Source organism: Podarcis raffonei, chromosome 3 (genome assembly GCF_027172205.1).
Source record: "Podarcis raffonei isolate rPodRaf1 chromosome 3, rPodRaf1.pri, whole genome shotgun sequence".
In the NCBI taxonomy this organism is placed as follows: Eukaryota; Metazoa; Chordata; class Lepidosauria; order Squamata; family Lacertidae; genus Podarcis; species Podarcis raffonei.
In genome coordinates this window covers 59,044,366-59,059,799 of record NC_070604.1, presented here as the reverse complement: position 1 = coordinate 59,059,799, position 15,434 = coordinate 59,044,366, and positions in this window count along the sequence as shown.

Genomic DNA, 15,434 nt, shown 5'->3' with positions numbered 1-15,434 from the left:
AAATGTTCTAACCCAGATAGGACATACACACCCACCACCCCAAAGGGGAAATGGCAATGGAGCTGTATTTCTTATTCTTCTTTCAATTTTTAACATAGCCTTTTCAGTTCTTTGCTGAAACCACACGATATACTTCAGTGCAAATACTCCACAAATACTTATAGTGTACTAAAAGTTACCGTATTTTTCGCTCTATAAGACACACCAGACCACAAGACTGGTTTTTGGAGGAGGAAAACAAGAAAAAAAATATTCTGAATCTCAGAAGCCAGAACAGCAAGAGGGATCGCTGCGCAGTGAAAGCAGCAATCCCTCTTGCTGTTCTGGCTTCTGGGATAGCTGCGCAGCCTGCATTCGCTCCATAAGACGCACACACATTTCCCCTTACTTTTTAGGAGGGAAAAAGTGAGTCTTATAGAGCAAAAAATACGGTAATTCATGCTTAGTTCTCTGTCTTCACACAACTCCTAGTATACATGGCAAGGTGCAACTCAGTGCACATAGTAGCTCGGGCGGTTAAAACAGAGACCAAAAGTGGCCAGATTTATGCAAACACCTTTCCACTATTATAGAGGGTTAGACAAATGACATAAATGAAGTGAAATGATCTCTTCCAAGAATCTCTTTTATCCACAGCAAACTTTAAACTATTATTTTCCATCTGGAAAAGGAATACTTAGCAAGAACTATTGTAGCTTTCATCGTCTAGACAAAACACACTATCTCCCTCAAGTGGTCAGTGACGTTAGTTTTCTATTTCTAGACTGTACTGCTATTATTAGAATAAGGGCAATATTGCACATAAAAAAAACATTTTATACATAAAAAAACGGCTTCACATTCAAACAGCTCCCTAACGAAATGAATCATGAACTAGATGAAAAGAAATAACGCTAAAGAAAATATACAAATGTGGTTGAAGGTCTGTGTTAGTGGAAGAAATGATAGCTTAAACAACCACGTACTTGTAAGTTGCTTCAGAAATGGTTCCATAGAAAATAGTAGACCAGTGAATACTCTGAAACTCTCAAAGATAAATCAGTTCAGGGGTGGGGGAGCCTATGACCCTCTGGATGGTGTTAGACTACAACTCCCATCATTGCTGACCATTGAATATGCTGGCTGGGACTGAAGGGAGCTGGAGTCCCAACAACACAGGCTAGTCAACTCTGCACTAAACTCTGCATTATAACACAGCAGCTGTCCTTACATGCCTCAGGTTTCCTCTGTAGATGACTTTGGATATTTAATCTACAGAAATCACTGTTTCTGTCTATTATTAAGATGAAATACTTTGAAATATATATTTAAGTCCTCTGGGCAAATAACTTCAGTAGTCTGTACAGAAGTACACAGTGCGTTAGTAGGATTAGATAAATTATTAGTGGGCCAGACCAGCTGGACAGAAGTAAGGGTGGAACAGTGCTTTTGTGTTCTTTCATCTTCTTCTAGGTTTATTTTTTTTAAAAAAAATTCTTAAACTGTCTTCCTCCCTGGGATACCCTCCCGTGGACCATAGTATTGCAGAATTAACACAACTGCCACCATGACGTGATTTGACAAATATCAAGAGATCCCAAACTTGGCTAGTATTCTCTAACCTATAGATTTTCAATGGGGAGGTTACCAATTTTTCGATAGAACCCACTGTGAATGCCTCCCTTGTTCTCTTATAACAGCAATGGCGCCCACCTGAGAGGTGCCAGAACTGAGTTCCTGTTAGTTCCTGCTGAGAAAAGCCCTGCCCCAATTTGAGAAGTAAAGTTACAGGGAACCAGGCAGAGGGCCTTTTCAGTAGCGCTGCCCACCCTGTGGAATGCCCTCCCATCAAATGTTAAACAACTGTACAGTGGTACCTCGGGTTAAGTACTTAATTCATTCTGGAGGTCCGAACTTAACCTGAAACTGTTCTTAACCTGAAGCACCACTTTAGCTAATGGGGCCTCCTGCTGCTGCCGTGCCGCCGGAGCACGATTTCTGTTCTCATCCTGAAGCAAAGTTCTTAACCTGAAGCACTATTTCTGGGTTAGCAAAGTCTGTAACCTGAAGCCTATGTAACCTGAAGCGTATGTAACCCGAGATACCACTGTATGACTTTCAGAAGAATTTTTTAATGTTTGGGGTTTTAGTGTGCTTTTAATACTTTGTTGTGAGCTGCCCAGAGTGGCTGGGACAACCTAGCCAGATGGGTGGCAGATAAATAACAAAATTAATGTTGTTGTTGTTGATGATGATGATGATGATGCCATTGTCTCTTTTTAGCATCTTCAATGACCTCCCTGGACCAGGTCCCAATGCTGATACAATATCGTTGCCACCATCATATCCTACAGAAGTTTTCCCTGCCAGAGGCAGTAGCAGTAGTGGTGGTTGGTCCTTGTTAAATGAAAGCCGATCCTTTTTCATCCTAAGGGCAATTTTCTTTCAGACAATAACTTTAAAAGTAACCTTTTTATTTCTACTCAGACTAGAAATGTGCTGATGGCTACGAGTCAATGTAACATTTTCTTTTTCTTGTGACCTGGAATACAAATGAAAATCTAGATTCCTCTGTAAGAATGGCTATGCCAAGTTAAACCTGACATTTTAAAATGAAATTGCTGTGCATAAAGTGTTGGAACCTGAGGTTCCTCTTTTATACCATCATTTCGTCTTTTTAAAATCTTGCTACTGCCTGGCAACTGAGAACAGTGTGAGCTCACATGTATTATTATTTTTTCCTTGCACACTGAAAACCAGCATGCAGTCCAGGAGAAGACTAAGCTAAAATTCTTCTGCCTGAAATTCTGTTCCCAAGAGGATGGCACAATGGGTTTTTTCCAACCTCGTAGTTTGGTGATAATGTAAAGCAGTGCAATCTTTTGTGCATGTTTATTCCAAGTGTGTTCAGTGAGGCTTCTTACTTTTAAAGTGAAGCAGGCACACTTGACACTTCTCAGAAACAGCATAACAGAAGCATCAATGGTTAACTTCATATCCACTTCATATCCACTCTCTATGGACAGTTTACCAAAGCACTTTGTACTATGTCATTTGGAATATGTGCCTCTTCTCCTGGTGGATTATCATAATGGAAGATATTTATTTATTTATTAAACACTGGACTGAGATCACCAAATTCTTTTCACATGATATGCCAAGGAAGAGGCATCAGGTACTAATAACATTTGCTCACCACTAACCAGGATTACAGTATGACAAGGGATTTCAAAAATCCCTAAACTTTTTTCAACCACATATTTCCAGTTAGACACATCCTTCAGCCATTCCCTTGTAAATTTTTCCTAGTATCATTTGATCATTTAATACCAGAAGAATTTTTTACCAATGTATCATTTAAATAGGTCTGGCCACAATTATGATATGTGCCTTGCAAATCTGACAGGAAATGCATGTTTTCTGCTTTCCATCTTGCTGACCTAGTGCTCCTGAGTGTTTTCAGAAATATATTTTGAAAATGTGTTGTCTGCATGTCAGTTTGCTTTACAGTACATCACACTGGTCACCGGGTGCCCAAAGAGTCTGATCCTATTCACATTAAAATAATCAATGGTGGTTCTGCGAGACTTTATGGGTGCATTAGTGAAGACTTCTTCAGGAAGTTGGAGATTAATGGGATTTTTTTCAGCATTGTGGCAAGGAGGAATAAAATACTGAAAGACAGACAGTTGGCACCCAAATAAGTCTTCCCTACCAAGTTCATCAACACTACCACAAACCATTATGTATGTGTAGGGAATACCCTGTTCTTATTCCACCAAATGCCTGATCTTCAACTCTTCCATAAGATGGCCACATAGAAACTGCTCCTTATTGCCGGTAGGGATGAAGGAAAAATTCGATGCACATTTAAAAGGTGAATCTACCAAATTCATACTTTTCAATACAAGACAGCCATCCTTCAAAATTCACACTTCCCTGAATTTTGTAACGCAGTTCTCCAACCAAGAAAAGTGTACGAAAATACATATACTGGGGTAGCATGTGCGTTAAAATACATTTGTGAAAATAAGGTACAAAAATGCATTTTGTTAGTCAGAATTGCTTTGCAAAAATGTGTATTTAGGGGGGATGCACTAAAATGCCAGTGAAATTTCATGAGGCCTTAAAAAAAAAAGCAAACTGCGGTGGAAATGTGGAGACGTGAACTTAGGTCGGAAAAATGAGAACCTGAGAGATAACAAAAATGACAGAATTTCCCATCCCTAACTGCCAGTGAAACACATTATTATAGTTTCAATATCAGGTGCATGGACAGATAGAAGCTACTTTCAGAAAAGCATGAGGACAGCTCTTTCTGGAAATGTTATCATAAACCGTTAAAACTTGCTAAAATGTATAAAGGCAGGTCACCAACATGTTGGAGATGTAAGAAAGAGATAGGGAAATTATTCAAATTTACAGTTAAAAAAAGACCAGAGATTTTTCTATTAGGAATATTACCAATAGAAATTTTAAAAAGACCATTGTTCATGTACACAATTATGGCAGCAAGAATACTTGTGGTGAGAAATTGGAAAAGTGAAACAACACCAACGATAAGAGTATGGCAGGCACTCATGACAGAATATTTCCAACTAGCAAAATTGACGGGAAAAGTTAGAGGAGCTTTTAATCAGAAAGTATATGGAGAATGGAAAATATTTAAAGAATATCTAAGTCTATACTGTACAAATAATACCATATTAGCGAACTTGAATACTTGTAAACAAAAAATGAATGAAACAAATACTTTATTGGGATAAATGAAAAATGATATAATGCAAAGCTGTGCGACAAAACCATGACTATATAAACAGTATAATGAGAACGATTGGAAGTTTTATACATAAATTTTTATTTGATTGTTATGCTTTTGTATAACTTTTGTTTTCTTCTTTCTTCTTTCTTCTTTTTTCTTTTGTCTTGATTTTTCTTTTTTATTTATCTCTTTTATACTTACCTCCGTTGTAAATGATCATTTGTTCCTGTATTTTAAACTAATAAAGATTTACCATGGGGGGGGAGAGGAAATGTTAACATGTAGTCCATTATATCAATCTTCACCGATGAAGATTTCTTTCTGTTCCATGCTCTTTAAATTTCTTCCTACACTGTTTACTCTTTTTCTCAGTCTGATGGTCGCTATTCACACATTAGTCACATGTAGGGAAATTGTACATAGAAGGAGGAATGCAACTGCCTTCTTCCAATTAATTCCTGCTTCTGGTTTAATCCCTACACCTGGCTTACCCATCTGTATTCTTCTACTGCTGAGCATCTTAAAAGAAATCTTGATATTTGTACAATTGCTCTTTCTATTCATTTTGCTATTTCATTCTCCTAGAAACATAGGCCAAAATCATCACTATAGTTCCATCCTTGCTGTGTTACTGATTCCTCCAGTCATTTCTACCTTTTAATTTCTACTAGTTTAAAACAAATTATTCTTTTCAGTATCCTTTTACTATTACTTTGGAAATTATTATTATTAAAGGCAATAATCTTTTCCTACATGGACTTTCTTTATCACACTGTACTTCACTGATGCCACTGCCATGCCTCATTCCTGCACTCTAATGGATCATGGAAGCGATGCTGGACCTGAGAGGCCATGTCTGTGTCACAACCAGCTCCCTGCCAGCCAGTCTTGTGTTGTACAAAATTCTTCTGCTAGTCCTATCTACCTTGCCATTTTATCTTGCAACAGGTTGATTATTTATTATTGTATAAATATTAGGTGTAAATGCAAAATCCTCACAGCTCTAGCCCAATGGTTGCCATTAATCTGATTTGAATTGATTTTATAATGAAATGTTTTTAGTATATTGTATCATTTTACTCAGCCGCTCTGAGCCCGGCTTCGGCTGGGGAGGGCGGGATATAAATAAAATATTATTATTATTACTATTAGTATTATTATTATTATTATAAGCTTGACATAAATTATCAGTAAAAACAGTTTAAAATAACAATTCAAACCATTTAAAGACAGTTAAAATCAACAAAAAGCCAAAAAAACTCACATTAAAACACATTGTAATTTAAAGTAATATATATTCTATGTCTGTTCCTCCAAAATCTAGCTTCTGTCTAATATATTGGGTCATAGGGATCCATTTGTGTAAGTTTTTTTTCTGAAATTTGGAGCACCTTTTAATATAGTTGTCCATTCAATAATTTTAATCAGCTCCCATAATTTTTGCAACAATTCCTGCCTAGAGAGAATCTGATTGCTTTCCCATGTTTTCCCATATAAACATCTTGCAAGAGTGAGAATCGATAGAACTGATATTTGCTTTTCATCTGGAATGTCTCCTTTAATATGATTTAATAAGCATTTCACTAGATTTGACTAGATTTGACTATATAGTTTAATAAGCATATCACTGGATTTGACTATATTTATTTCACATTTCCCCAATTAATCACAACACCATCCTCCAATATTTAACTGCCTTTTTGCACACACACACCACAGAGGAAACAAATTAGATTTTTGTTCCTGACATATCCAGCACTTCCTCCACTTGCCTTATAGATTTACCTTATTTTTCCTTAAATTTTTCCCTATTTTTTCTCATAAGGTTAGATACAGCTGTTTGCTCATTTTTATAATATTCCTTTTGTACTATGTGGATGGCTATGACAAATGCTAGATACCTTTGTGTACAAAAAAATTCCACAATTCTTCTGAAACTACTTTTTAAAAAGAACTTTATTGCATTTCTTCTATGTTCTTTCCCATCTGATTGTCCATCTTTTAGACGTCTTCCTCTCATTTACTTCTATCAGTTATTGGTTTTCTCTCTATTTAATACATATATCTGTTTCTCCTTCCTCCAGATAGATGTCTCCAAGACATGGATTTCTTCCCATTAGCTCAGTCACCTGCATGTAAGAGATTATAGAATTGTGAAGTTGGAAGGGACCTTGAAGATCATCTAGTCCAACCCCTGCAATGCAGGAATATGCAGCTGTCCCATACAGGGATCGAACCTGCAACCTTGGCATTATCAGCACCACGATCCAACCAGTACTGCTACGTTGCATTATATTATTAATTATTACATTATATTAATATTATATATACACAGATGCATTTATAATATATTTCCAACAGATAGAGAAATTTAATTCTTGTTAACCCACCTGGAAATACCAATTAAACACCAAAGGGTGTGGTACAAATTTAAGAAAACAAACAATGCATTGAATCAGCCATGTCAAAAGTAGAGATGGGTGTAATTAGGCAAAAAATAAAAATAAAATAGGACTTTCCCCTAGAAATATTCTGCTATTGCACCTGCTTTCGATAAATCCTCTTGAGGTACATGATTAAATATTATATTGCATTGTGCTTTGCCTCACTTTAACCAACAAACTATGTAGTGAAGCAGAGGAGGTGATAATGATAAACTCCATTCATAATTTACTTGTACAGTGATAAACACAATTTTTATAAATTGAGGTAGAGATTTGTGCAAAGGCTGCATCATGCTCAGTGCAAATGAGGTCCTTCTCTCTGCCCTGCCACCATTGAGGAGATTAACATAATAAGATGGGACAGTAAGTAAAGAACTGATTTCTACCCTGCATGCTATACTACCTTCTCCTAAGCTCTCCAAGCTTCCAGTCATACACAGAGCCAATGGGTAGCATTGTAGGTGCTGAAGTTCCCATTGAACAGAATGCTCTGAAAAACTGAGAAGAAAGCTTCTTGTGCACGCTGAGACTTAATTCCTGGATAAATATACTTAGGGTTGCACTGTAATTAGCATACATGAATCTGTAGACTCCATCATTGTTGATTTCAGATGGCCTTCCCCTCCAAGCAAAACTGTTTAGGATCAGAAGGTGGAATGTGGAAGAGATCTAGTTGCTACTGTTGGTATTTTTCTGTGGAATTTTACAACAGGACGCAGGTTCTTGCTTTTGATTCCATGACTCTTATGATACCCATGCAAAGATCCAGGAGACCACCCTTCCTTTATGTCTAGACAGGAAAAGGCCATGGAGTCTCTTAACTACAGAAGTGAATGCCAGAATCTTGTTACTGCTGTAACATGTGGTCATGGCGCAGCAAAGGTTGAGAGCCTCTGTAGCAGAGACGGTGTCTGCAGTACTAATCAATCCAACATGAGTGATAAAATCATTTTTAAAGGTGATAAGCTAATAATACTGTCCATGGATCACTGATAATGCTGACAAGCTCATAGCTCAGCTAGGCTCCTGAAAAATATCCAGAAGAAATCAAAATAATTGACTCCAGCTGTAGACTATGAATCTCTACCCAAGCTGAAGCACAAATCTTTTGAATCGACTTTCAATCAACATTGTAAAGCTCTGCTATGCCGGCATGGTCTAAGTAATGGCTTCTTTCTCCAAGAAGTCTCCAAAGCTCTGGAAAACCCAGCCAGCAGAGGAGTGTGTGTCTCCTCCATCATCGGGCCTTTAATTCTTCTGTTCCCCATTTTTAACACCTATCAAGATACTAACAAGAGGGGAAAGAAGGAAGGCAAGACTAAAGCACTTCCTGAGTTTATAGTTCTCTGCGATGTAGGCCTCTCAAGCATACTCAGATACTCCAACTCTGGAAGCTGTAAGTGGCAGTGAAGAGAGCTATATAGTTGTTCAATTTCTGAGGAACGATCAACCTGTTGCTGCCACACAGATATTAATGAGCAGTGGCTGCATACCTGGTGAACTAGCCTAGTTCAAAAAATAGCATAGCTTGGGGCTACCCAATGTGATATCCCTCAGATATTGTTGGACTCCAACTCCCATCAACCCCAGCTTTAATTATGAGCATAGAATGAAAAGAGAACGGAATTGGCAGAGATGCCACAAATAGTCTGCAGACACATAGACTGGGTCTAGAGCGGAAGCTAAGTAGAATCAGCCCTGTTGGCGGCAAAGATGAGAGACTACTCTGCATTCTCTGTTCTGGGTTCTTCAAAGGAACATTGGTGTATAATACAAGTGTAATAAATTTTAAGTGAGGTACAGTTTGAAGTCTAACCCATTCACGAATAAATTACATCATTAAAATATAGAATAATCCACCCAGCAGGCCTCAAGTAAAACTGAAGGCATACAGTCAACAGATCAGTTCATTCAGCCAAGAAATCAGATATATTAATGGCGAAAGGGATATGACCACATCCTGTTAGTTTGGACATCCCTTTGGTGAAGCCATTGTGCTGTATTTGTAGTAAAGGTAAAGGTAAAGGGACCCCTGACCATTAGGTCCAGTCGTGGACAAAGACTCTTCTCCCTGGAAGAGAGGGGAGTGGTTGTGGGCGGGAGCCCAAGCTCCGCCCCTGGCCGGGGGCCTTAGCCCCCGCCCCTCCTCACCTGGCTGGTGCCCACGCCCACCGGAGCCAGCCAACCAGGTGTCTCCGGGGGGCACGTTTAGCAGCTTAATGCTGCGGCTCCAGCTCCGCCTCCTCCTCAGTCGTCGTCGTCCCGCAGCGAGTCACCCACCCTCCACTCCCATTTAGCTCAGGGTCTAGGTTTTTTGGCCTTGCTATGGACCTTAGGTTGGTCGCCCCGGTTGTCTGGGGGGCCTGGTAGGAATTTTTCCATTTGGCATTAGGCTTTTTGGTTTTTTCGCCTACCTCGTAGCAATCGTCACAACTTTTGTGGTATTGGTGGGTAGGTTAGGCATTGGATTCATGTGTGTCAAGGGCTAGGTGTGGCCATCGCCTATGCTATCTACCGTGGGTTATTCCGTTAAAGGAATCTGGTGGTCGTGTATTCCGTCCGATGCCTGCTTGGCGGGAGGCCATGGCACGACCCTCGGTGACATCAGGGGTGAGCCTATAGTTGGATTAGCATCAACAGGCTCCACCTACTGTTGAATAAACCCACCTCCTATAGTCATCCAATGCCTAAGCCAATACCTTTTCACTGCTGTAATCAATAAAGTTGTGGCCTTTTCTTGCCCATTAACCTTATATCACGTGTCCTTGTGTGTTTATTTCACATAGCGGGGGTCGGGCCCTCGATCCACAACTCTGGGGTTGCAGTGCTCATCTCGCTTTATTGGCCGAGGGAGCCGGCGTACAGCTTCTGGGTCATGTGGTCAGCATGACTAAGCCGCTTCTGGTGAAGCAGAGCAGTGTACGGAAACGCTGTTTACCTTCCTGCCGGAGCAGTACCTATTTATCTACTTGCACTTTGACGTGCTTTCAAACTGCTAGGTTGGCAGGAGCAGGGACCGAGCAACGGGAGCTCACCGCATTGTGGGGATTCGAACCACCGACCTTCTGATCGGGAAGCCCTAGGCTCTGTGGTTTAACCCACAGTGTCATCCGCGTCCCTGTATTTGTAGTAGGAGGCTGTAAAACTGAGATACTATAAGTAGCGAGATGCTAGAATTGGGATCTGAGACGTTCAGAAAGTTCCTTGCAGTGGCAACAGAGCTGGCCTTCCTTCCTTATTGTAAACTGAAATTTGGAAGAAGGAAAAAGGTCTTCTAGAAAAGGAAGGCATGCCAGTATAATCTGAGTTTAAGATAAGATTTAAAGGCAACTCAGCCTCTCAGAGTGGCTGGGGAAACCCAGTCAGATGGGTGGGGTACAAATAAATTATTAGGGACACAGTTTCTGCTTTGAAGGGCTAACTACCAGGGGCATGACTTAGACCCCAGATCCCTGAGCAGAAGACAGTGCAACACTTAGGGAGTTGTTTGATCAGTTGAGAGAAAGGGTTAAATTTTGGGTTCGATTGAATATGCAAAACTAAGTTGATAGAAGGAATGCCGAAATTATCTAGAATATGGCAACAGTTCTATGTACCATGGGTGAAAGGTTGTTGGAAAGGTTTGTTGGCAAATCAGGCTAGAGGAAAGCAAAACAATTCTGGGATATGGAGATGAGTTCCAGATCATTGACAATATTACATTTGCCACCGTCTTGACAAAATAAAACACAAGGAAGTTGTTTGTGCCTGTCTGCCTCTGAGCCAAGCTTAACTCCCTATTGAAGTCAATGGCAGAATTCCCATCCACTTTTGACAGAAGCTACGGTTATGTGTTCTGACTGTGTGCAACAGACATTTCAGTTAAAGAGAATATGAATCACATCGTTCTGTCCTTGGCAACTGAAAGCTCAAGACAGCAGGGTAGGAAAAGCATAACACAACTGCAAATGGAAATAATTTTCCTATTAACTTTTTTTTTTAAGAGACGTTCAAAGGAACATACAAACCAAGCCACCAGTGACTGTTACTGTATTTCTCTTCAATCTCATTTTTAGTACTTGATGTCTAGAAACTGGATGTATATTGTGGTGAGTTGGGTTCAAATTCTATCTCAGCTGTGGGCCCCAATTTCCCATCAGTAAGTAGGAATAATAGTGTCCACTTGTTAGTTTTTTTATGAAGGCAGATAATATTTTAAAGCACACAGGAATGGTACGTAAATTAAGAATTATATTATTACAATGGTACCTCGGGTTACATAAGCTTCAGGTTACATATGCTTCAGGTTACAGACTCCGCTAACCCAGAAATATTACCTCGGGTTAAGAACTTTGCTTCAGGATGAGAACTGAAATCGTGCCGTGGCAACGCAGCAGCAGCAGGAGGCCCCATTAGCTAAAGTGGTGCTTCAGGTTAAGAACAGTTTCAGGTTAAGAACGGACCTCCGGAACGAATTAAGTACTTAACCCGAGGTACCACTGTACCACGAATAATAGTAGTAGTGACTCATTAAGATGGAAAAATATTTGTGTTTAATATCGAAGTGAAATTCAGTTCACACGTGATTCCTCTTTGCTTTATTACTATGCACTTAAGCCCTATTCTGAAGATCAGTTTACTCGCTCATAAACTAACATGCAGGAGACATGAGCCACCTCCTCTAGTACCTCCTCCCACCATTTTACAGCATTTCCATGTGTACACATGGAGGCTCCCTGTATGATTCAGAAGCTGGGCCATGCAGAGCCCTAAGCATTTCCCTGCCACTTCTTGCTGCCTCCCACAGCCATTGTTGACCTTACCAGTGTTGGAGCTCTGAACTTGAGCCTGGGCACTGGAGGATTCAGTAGCAATGAGGAGGCAATGCAAAGGAGGAATCAGACATCAGAGCTCCATCTCTGATACTGGAGCTCTGTCTTCAGCATTGGCAAAGGAGATCTGCTATATCCTATGGCCCTCGAATGCCCTCTCAGGGTCCAAACAATTACAGCCTAGGCTTTCAATTAAATTGCATAGCCCTAGAAGAGACATATAGTGAGGGAGAGGGATATCTGAGTAAAAAATGAGCTGTATATATTATCATATAATGATAGACATGTTGTGGGTGCCACCACAAAAATGGCTGCCACGTGCAGGGAGGTGACAGTTCCAGTGAGTACTGCAAAAAAATTAAAAAGCCTATATATTGCCTGTAAATACATTTTAGTGTACAGGCTCTTTCATTTGCTCCACAGAATGACATACAAAATAGAAAAAAGAAAACCTGAACTGGGGCTTGTTTTAGGTAAGATTATACATGCTTTCAGGACCTAGGGCTTGCCGATCAGAAGGTCGGCGGTTCGAATCCCCACAACAGAGTAAGCGCCCATTGCTCGGTCCCTGCTTCTGCCAACCTAGCAGTTCGAAAGCACGTCAAAGTGCAAGTAGATAAATAGGTACCGCTCCGGCGGGAAGGTAAACAGCGTTTCCTGCTTCGCCAGAAGCAGCTTAGTAATGCTGGCCACATGACCCGGAAGCTGTACGCCAGCTCCCTCAGCCAATAAAGCAAGGTGAGCGCCGCAACCCCAGAGTTGTCCACGACTGGACCTAACGGTCAGGGTTACCTTTACCTTTTATATATGCTTTCAGCTTAGAGAGAAGAGAGTACAGTGGTACCTTGGTTTACGAACTTAATCCGTTCCGGAAGTCTGTTCTTAAACCAAAGCGTTCTTAAACCAAGGTGTGCTTTCCCATAGCAGCGAGGGACTCAATTTACGAATTGAACACACTCAACAGGAAGCAAAACATGTTCTTATTCCAAGGCAAAGTTCACAAACCAAAACACCTACTTCCGGGTTTGCAGCGTTCTTAATCCAAATTGTTCATAAACTAAGCTGTTCTTAGACCAAGGTACCACTGTAATTAAATTGTGAGTCAGCCTCAAAATATTTATCAATATATTTATATTCTGCTGTCTCATAAAAATATCAGGGCAGCGTACAACAATATGTATACAATAAAACTTAAAAACAGAAAAATGTAATCATTAACGATGAACAGCAAGTCAAAAGGCTTTAAACAGCTGCATAGTCCTGTCAGCATAGGTTAGGTTGTTTTCAGTCAAACAGTACTGGAAGATTGCTGTTGGTTTCTTTCCCCTCCCTGCTTTCTCAAAGATAAGACCCTCAAATAAACATTCAGCTTTCCTCACAGTGTCTGTGTCATGGTACACCAGTAACCTTGTCAAACCACAGCAAATTGATGAGCATACTGAGTGTAGCTCTCCCTCCTTGTCAGAATGAAAGCCACCTTCTATCCTCCGTCCCAAGAGAAACTCACTGACCCAAAGCTGAACTAATAGAAGGTGAATGAAGGTGTTGCTACCTGAAGCTGTACAAATACCTAGTTTTGTAAGGAACGACTTGTTTTTCTTTCCTTTGTGAAAACAGCCAGCCACGCAGAAAAAACTAAAATGGTACTTACTCATGGTAAAGCTTTTAATCTTTAAGGTCCTCCTAATGTCTGCAGCATGTGTCTCTAAGTAATCTTTACATTTAAACCCAATAATCCCTAATCTTTCCCTATGATGCACATAATCCTTTGATACTACGTGGAGCAGAGTTCAGGAACCAGCCCAAGAAGACTGTTCCTTTTAAATAAAAAAAACACATAAAGTTGAACATATTTTCCTTTGCCCACCCACAAAAGTTTAATCTTTTCTGTGACTGAAGTTGGCTTTCAAAGTTTCCATTCCTGCAGGTTTCCTTATTAAAAGGAAGAAGACAATTGCCTTGTGTTCTGATTAAAGGAAAGGACGTCTCAGTAAAAAAATCTTTAAGCGGCTCCTCAAACTGTTGGAAGACATTTGAAAAGGAATCCATTCACATTTTGAACAGTCCTCTTTATTGTTTCTGTTATTATTAACTTTCCATGATAATATTCAAACAGGAACATAGGAAGCTGCCTTATATTGAGTAAGACCATTCAGGGCCAACCCACCCATTTGGCAAGGTGAGGCAACTACCTCAAGTGGCAGAATTCACAGGATCCTCAGGGGCAGCAGTTCCACTTTCCATGGAAATCACCACCCAATGCCATGGTGGCAGCGACAGGTGTGGTGCGCTCCTTGAAAGCCAGATCTCCCACCACTTTGGGAGCCCACCCTCCAGCGTCCTCTCAGCAAATAGGAGGCACTGCTGGTCTCCTTGAACCCCTAGAGAAGAAATGATGAGAACTATCCCCAGAGGTCTCCTGGGCTCTGCACCCACCCAGCTTGATTTAGAACAGCCCCCTCCCTGATGGCAGCCTTTGATCTCCACTTCAACTGTCAGGTAAGGTTGATTTGACACACACCCATTGTTTCCAGTGTAGAGCTTCACTCATCCCCTGTTCCCTGGTGCAGAGCTAACTTTCTGTGGCTTGCCTCAGGCACCAAAATGTCTTGGGCTGGTCTTGAGACCACTGGTCCATCAAACTCAGTATTGACTTGCAGCAGCTCCCCAGGGTTTCAGACAATGGTCTCTTCCAGCTCCACCTGGAGATGCCAGAGATTGGATCTGAAACTTTCTGCATGAAAAACAGATGCTTTACCACTGACTTACAACTCTTCCCCTTAAGTAATTTTATGCTTTCATACATTTGCACTCCTCCATTATTCTAGGGATAATCACAGGGTTTATCAGCACATACTTGATACCCTTGAAAACCAATGCTCACCCCTTAAATCCATGCTCACTATTCCTAACATGCTACATACAGCTATTTTTGTTATCACTTAATGTGGAATGCAGGCATTACCAGTGGACATTCACAGCTATCATTACATAATATCTATAAATGATACTTAAGTTGATTATGTCAATATTCTTTAGGAACCAGTGAATCTCCACATCTTATTAATTAAGACTTCTAATAGTTATGCATGGAAAGATATTAATACAGAACATCTCTGCCTGGAAAATAATCTACCAAGAAATAAACTGAACATTTGTATAATAGGTTGAAGGTATAACTGTTCTTTTTATGTAAATTGTTAGCACTAGACCTCAAAGTGAGGAAATTGAGTTCAAATTCTCAGTTACGAAGCTTACGTGGGACTTAAGGCTTTCCTCACAGGGTAGCTGTGATAATAAAAAGGTTGAGGGGGATATATTATGTTACTTTGTGTTCCTTGGAGACAGGCTTGTTTTAAAATAGCATAAGTAAATTAGAATGGAGCAAGATGCTGTAAAGATTAATGCTTGGGATGTGTGTAAGCAAATATACTTTTA